Source organism: Rhipicephalus sanguineus, chromosome 10, assembly GCF_013339695.2.
Source record: "Rhipicephalus sanguineus isolate Rsan-2018 chromosome 10, BIME_Rsan_1.4, whole genome shotgun sequence".
NCBI classification, from domain to species: domain Eukaryota; kingdom Metazoa; phylum Arthropoda; class Arachnida; order Ixodida; family Ixodidae; genus Rhipicephalus; species Rhipicephalus sanguineus.
This window is the reverse complement of record NC_051185.1, coordinates 119540533-119547769: the sequence shown is the minus strand read 5'-3', so window position 1 is coordinate 119547769 and position 7237 is coordinate 119540533. Positions and strand designations below refer to the sequence as shown.

The 7237-nt window shown below is 43.8% G+C and overlaps 1 long non-coding RNA gene across 1 annotated transcript; it reads right to left on the bottom strand.

Annotated features, from left to right (window-relative positions):
- Positions 1-1095: 1095 nt before the first annotated feature.
- Positions 1096-6573, bottom strand: LOC119372374 (uncharacterized). The gene is made up of 3 exons (XR_005179516.2): positions 6365-6573; positions 3179-3319; positions 1096-1252 (listed from the first exon to the last, which is right to left on the bottom strand). It is a non-coding gene; the product is annotated as an uncharacterized LOC119372374 (long non-coding RNA).
- Positions 6574-7237: the final 664 nt, after the last annotated feature.

Here is a 7237-nt window from a genome sequence, read left to right as displayed (position 1 = left end):
CAGATCTTGTTGGAAAAAAATGTATTTCCTTGCTTCAGCATTCTTCAAAACACAAAAGCGGCTGGCTGCCAACATCTGCAACCACACCGCTGTGGGGCATCCATTGTTCTCCAATGAAACCCTATTATGCTACTACATATGGGCATTGTCACTGAACGGTCACATGCATAAAAATTAATGTTAAAAATTTGCTAAAAACTCCGGATAACAAGCTGCTGCCCAAAGTCAACATGCACTATGTGCCCACGCATACTGCTGTTGTCAAAGTTGACGTAAAACATGGTTTTATTTCACAGCCTTGGGAAATAGTTTTAACGCAATAGTATTAAAGAGCTTGTATTGCAGAAATTCTGGCGTCAGCATCGTTGGTGGTGACCGAAAAATCAGCGTTGTCCGTGTGCGAAAATTCGAGATAGATGCAATTAAATAAATAATAAAAAAATCTTCGGTCCAAATGAGGATCGAACCCAGGCCTTCTGTGCGGCAAGCAGGTGTCCTATCACGGAGCCACGTCAGTGCTTGAAACTGCTTCGTAAAAAACGCTACAGAAATGTCAAGTAGTTGGAGTCTCCTTAACGCATGTAATATTGCGTGACAGAATCATAGAATCGCACCTGGTGTCAAAACATGAGAATGGTGCAATGGTGGTCTAAAACTTCCCACCCATTACAAAGTGTGCAGTTGTGCAGGGTGTGTGGCACCTTACGCACACCTCCATATGTACACAGTGGGTACTTTGCTGATTTGCAAAAGGAAGAATTATGGCGTAGTGGGCACTTCGCAACTGTACTTGCAAAGTAGGCATTCTAGCATAGTTTGAAACGGCCAATGTTACCCGCACAGACAATCCTTTCCTTGCGGCACGGTTGAAGGCAATGCGCACGGGCCTCGATTACGCTATCGCGTTCTCTTGAAGGCATAACTCAAGCATCCTCCAAGTTTTTTAGAATGCTTATTCGGTTATGGCTTTAAATTGTAAGTTCTTAATTGGTCTTGGGCACCTTGGTTCAGTAATGCTCGGTCAATATGAATTTTAGAGCCTGGACACTTTGAATGATGTCTTCAAATAAAATAAAACAAGCAAATTTTCTACATTGTAATCTTTATTGGCATTTCAGGAGCAACACAGTAGGATGACCAAAGGATGTACCACTTCACGACGGAAATTGTATGTTCAAGAATTGTTTCAAAATGTACAGCAAGGAAGATACTGGGATTCTTGTCGCACCATCAGCTGTTCAATATCTGCAAGCTGGAAAGGTGAACAGACACTTTCATGTAAAAATGACCATGCACGCGCTCTGGTGCAAGCTTGTTCAGCTGTGGTAGATAGAACAGTACACAACCTTCTTCATGTGCCAGCCACAGAAATGAGGACCACATCAGATCCACCAGTGAAAGCAATTTTTCTAGCAGCCTGCATATCAACAGTCTCCTCATTTTACTCGATCATCATTGCTCATTCCTCTACTGTTTATGTGTGCGTTTACATGTTAGTCAATCATCACTGTCTAAACAGATCATATTACTATGGTGACTTAGCACTTAAAAAAAGAAAGAGTTCGGAGAAACAAGCTAGAGAAGAGAAGCACTCTCATTGCTTGTTCCCCTCCCGATTCCTTTTTTTTTATTCTCTAAATCACGATTGTATTGTGGTTTGTTTAAGCAGTACAAAATGACTAGCCCACCAACAAGTGTCACTCAATTATGTCATGCCCCTTGGTAGCTTGGAAGATAAGGTGTCATGCTGCTAAGCTTGAGGTTGCAACCACCCGTGCACTTCGATTTAGGTGCACGTTGACGAACCATGTGGTCCATGTGATGCCATATTGTCAAAATTAATTTGGAGTTCCCAAATCGATGCACATGATGATCATCAGTTTTGGCGATTACACTTGAACCCCTTTGTAAAAGACACCACCGTGCCCACATCAAAATAGGGTTGATCAGAAAATGAGAACATTGTACCCGCTTATAAGAGCACCTTATATGAGAAATAACTATTCCCAGGTGTGTGTTTCTTATAAAGGGTTCAGCTGTATAAGGAATGCCCATCTATTCAGTGTGTGATCACATGAAAGCAAGAACCCTCATGCTGCACATGGCATGGATCATATGTGGCATTTTCTTTCTAAAAAAGGCAAGTCCACAGCAGAACTGAGAAAAATGCAGTTTGCTACTGATTGTATGGTCGAGCCTACTCTTAACAATTTCCAGTCAGTGCATTATGTCACCAAGTACTCCAAAGCTACATTGCAATTAATATCTAATAGCCGGTATCCAGGAGTAGAATTTGGATTTGGCTGTTATACATGCGTCAGCAGTAATTACAGATTGTCACACCAGGAGCATGACACTGCGCCTTCGGAAGTGCGTGGAATTTCTTTCTGAAGCTTCTTGTCGTGATTGCGAACATGTGAGCACATTAAAATCTTTTTTAAGCAAGTTGGGAAGTTGCTTTCCATGGAATGTTGCTTTTAAATGGTTTTTGTGTGGTACTGTTTCGATCGCTTCTAGAAATAAATCAATACCCAATTGCTTAATTTTGCTGTCTTGCATTTCAAATGTACCATCTTGGAGTGAAAGCACGATACCAAACCAACTAGGTCACACTAAAGCCCTTCCATCGCGTTTGCTGCCGTTTTTTTAAATAGCACTATCCATGTTTCGTTGCCGCCGCCCATTTCTGGTTTCGGAGCTCCCGGAAGGAAGTTCTTGAGCCACTTCTTTCTGCTTTTTCCTTCCATTGTTTCTGCACGCGAATGTGCACACGAGAAAGCAAATACAATTTCCTTCTCAGTTTCGCAAGTGTTGTTTTGTGGTTCGTCTCAGAACTGCGTGCCGCCTAGTGAGTTTTTGCTCGGTGTTTCTGCGTTGCGAGGGCATGGGCGGGCATGGGGTGGGTGCACCAACCAGAAAAGCAGCAGAAACATAATGGCAGCACTTCGGCTTCCGCTGGGTGGGGTACCGATGTAAAGGGAGAGGGGGAGGATGAGTTGGCACTACATAACCTAGCCGGCGGAAAGCGCATGGAGGGGCTTTAGGTCACACCTGTAGATGCGAAACGATTGATAATTGTGACTGGATGTAATAATTACCTTCTTATTAACTCCAATAAAACTAAAGCAACATTTTTCAGAGCAAAAAATCAAGCTATTTCTGTCAGAGCCACACTTACCTTAGGAGGGAATGCCATAGAAATTACTAACACAGAATGCTTGGAGTCTACTTTAATGAATTCATGCTATGGGATAGTCACACAGAACATCTTCAAAGTAAGCTTGCACGTGTAGTTGGCGTTTTGAAAAAATTCCAGCATCTATTGCCAGAAAAAGGCAAAGCTTACGTTGTACCGAGCCCTGTTTGAATCACTGTTAAAATACTGCATATTGGAAGTTCAACAAAAACAAATATTAGTAAACTAATTTCAATGCAGAAAAATGCTTAGAGCGATTGCTGACGTGCCTTACAGAATGCACTCTGAACCACTGTTTACCACCTATCATATCATGCACTTAAAGGGGTACTGACACGAATATTTTCAGTTGTCGTTTTTTTGGCGTCAAATGAAGGGTCAAGCCCTCAAGAGCCTAGAAAAGGTGGTGCTAAGCGCGAGTGCGCCCTGAAAAAGTAATTACAGTATGTTTTTAAAAGCTAGTTTCAGTTCGTACTGTACCCTGACATCACAACACAGTATGAGCTTCTTGTCACATGCTTGCACAATATATAGTGACGTTTCCACGGTCGCTCCGCACCGTGGCTCCATTGGTGACGCACAAGCGGCCATCTTGGAAGTTTTGGTACCTAACGTCATCACAACTAGCCAGACTGCTGCGTGAAGTCACCGGAATTTGTGCTGTAGCCTGATGTCAAGCTAATGTCGATGTCAGTAGGTGCGCCATGGAAAAATTAACTTTAATATCAAATTAAAATACCTTATCGGCATTTGCTGAGCTTCACACTTGCTCAGACCATCTATGCATACAGGAGATTTGTATAGCAGAGTAAATTCGCCTTCGAAAAAAGGTGTCAGTACCCCTTTAACCAACATGTACTATTGCGCGGCCGAGTGCTCTGCAAGCTTGTACAGCGGCGCCGATCACAGCGTACTTTCGAGTTATCGGGAGAGAGTTTGGCTGCTCGTGCGAGCACGCATCGCCCCCACCCTTGCTTGCTTTCACCCTCGAAGTTATCATTTTCGAAGCTGATATCACCTCAGGGCAAAACGAGGGCGAGGTGAAAGCAAGTGGAGGGGATGCGCGCTCGCCGGGACAGCCAAACTCTCTCCTGATAACTCGAACATATGCCATAATCGGCGCCACTGTACAACCTTGCAGAGCATTGGCCACGTGCTCGCATGATGTAGCTCATACTGAGTGCAATAGTACCATCATCGTCTTTTACAGCTCTACAAATCACAGATTGAACACGGCATATTGTTCTTATGTGAAGTCGCTAGCCTCCACACCAACATTCTTTACTACCTTACAAGGCACCACGGTACTGGTCTGTGCCTCACCCATGTACTAACTACGGCTTTCAAGCCCTGCCTTTTTGCTTAACAAGTTTGGATTTTCTCACACCTCGATACGCGAACATTCCTTTAACTCTCTTCGAAACTTATTCCGTTAATGTGTGCATTTACCCACCACCTTAATTATATTTTGTGTACGCAACTTTATTTGAGTATATCTGGAGATATAATGTATTTGTAGTATTACGCATTTTATTGTGCACCGTGTTTTTTCTGCAATAACATTAGCCTGTGCTATTTTGTTTTCGTGCATACCGCAGTACCGATGTTTACGGGGGAAAGCGAACGTCAAGCCGCGACTGTGCGGCTTTTTTCCCTCCTCCTCAGTCATGTATTTTTTTGTATGCATGTCTGAAATAAAGACTCAGACTGTGATTATGAGGGCTCCGGAGATGTTGATCATCTGGTGTTTAACGTACGTCCTGCCACGGCAGCCTAGTGGTTATGGTGTTCGACTGCGGACCTGAGGGTCGCAGGATGGAATCCTGGTTGCGGCGGCCACATTTCGATGAAGGCGAAATGCTAGAGGCCTGGGTACTTAGATTAGGTGCACGTTAAAGAACATCAGGTGGTCAAAATTTCTGGATCTCTTAATTACGACGTCCCTTATAATCATATTGTGGTTTTGGGACGTAAAACCCCAACAATTATTATAGTGTTTTTAATGTGCACCTAAATCTAAGTACACAGGTCTCTCGCATTTTTATTCATCAAAATGTGGCCGTCACGGCCAATTGACCCTGCAACCTCTGAGTCCGCTGTTGAGCACCATGACCACTAGACTATCATGACAGGTTGTATACATAACTGCACATTTGTGAATATGTTGATCAATGTATATACCATGGTAATCACCCAGTACCTTCAGTGCCAGGCCAATAAACCAGGCTAACATCTCCAAGACCATAGAAAATCCCTATTTTCTATATAACTTATAAAAGAAATAATAGAACAGATAGACGGTTCTGCACAAATGCATTTTTGCCTGGTCCTTGTGATTACAGGTTGTCTAAAGGCTCTAAATATTCGCTTGGCGGACAATTTCATTCGTGAAAACAATCTGATTGGCTTCCATTGTGGTGTCACTGTGAATAAATGAGTAAAGGCCACCCTATTTCGCGGGGTTTTTAGTTGTGCACGCGTACGTGCTAATTTATGCACCGGTAAAAATAAAGCAAATTAAATGTACGTCTGTGTTTTTCAAACCACCGCGTTCATGTCCGCTCGAGATCGCCGGCTACAGCTGCTGTCCGCATGGTCGTAACTGCGCACTTGTGCTGAGCAAACAGAAGTTGGTCTCTGTCATGGGTGCACCGAGAAGAATACAGCAATGGTTGACGCCAGTACAGTAGCGACAGCAGACGGTGGGACGCCGAGAGGTCTCTGCAGTGGCACGATTCTCAATGGCTTCTTGCGGTGCAGAACACATGTCAACGCCATTTTTAGGCAGTTATGCTATCACGGGCCCATCTGATGGCGGGTCATTAAGCCAGAAGCTGTGCTCTTCTGCACGAACCAAGCAATATGCTATGCGCTGTGCAACTGACGATGAGGACGAACGAATGCGATCAGAATCCAGCGAAAAGTGAACATAGAGACAACGAACGACAGGAAGCTGCGCTAGTTCGTATGAATCGATCGCGAAATGAGGAAATTCGTCGAACGAGAACAGTAAAGACGACGCGTCGTCTGGTTCTCTCAGGTCCGTGTTTGCGCAGCTCACGTGCCATTCCTACATGCGAGGACAGCGGTAGCCGTGAAAGCAAAACATATTCGCCTTTCTACGCGGGCCGCGTAAGACCGTGCAGGATGCTGTGGCGTTTTGCTTACCTTTGATGACCAGTAGGCAAATTGTCGTAGACCAAATATCGATGCTTGACTTTCCGGATGATGCTAAATATCATCACCACCCATATATATCCATATATTTTTCACAATGTCATGAACAACAGCGTCAAGCTTGGAAGTTGAAAGCATGCGGAGTTCAAAAATGTAAACAGGAAGCCGCCATGCACTTGCCGCAGGAAGCAGGTGGCGCTACGCACAGGAAACCGAAACCGAAATCGGGATTTTTGAACGCTTTTGATCGGTTCGTTAGCGGAGGCCAACCATAAATTCCTAAAAAAGAGGACTTTTTCTCGTGGGGACAAAATTCTTACTGTGTAAAATGCTCCTTGGCCATTTGGCTGAAATCAAGGTGTGGAACAGAGAGAACTTGGTCTAACTTTTTCACCCTTGCTCAGGCCTCGAAATATTTGATAGGCAGAAACCGGCCGTTGAAAAAGAGGAGAAAATGTGTTGAAATTTGCGACGTCATGCTCAATGGCAGTTGGCATTTCGGCGCGAAGTTCAAAATTCGATCTCGAACCTCTTTTTTTTTTTCATTAATCCACTTGTCAAAAGCAAAAAGAAAAAAATACGACTCACTAAAAAATCCGTTTAGCGCTTATGACAATAAAAACATACGAGCTACCACGCTACAAAAATAGGCATAACTTACTGTAAACCACAAATATTGGCCCTCAATGTCACGACCGTACCCAGGATTTTTTTTTTTTTTTGGGGGGGGGGGGTGTTTGTGTGTAGAACGGCTAACTTTAGCAAATGGTGGTACCCCTCAACACCCCCTTAGTTACAGCCCTGCTCAATGTATTATGGAGAACACAAACACAATACTGGTGTTAAGTGATCAACTGGTTACTT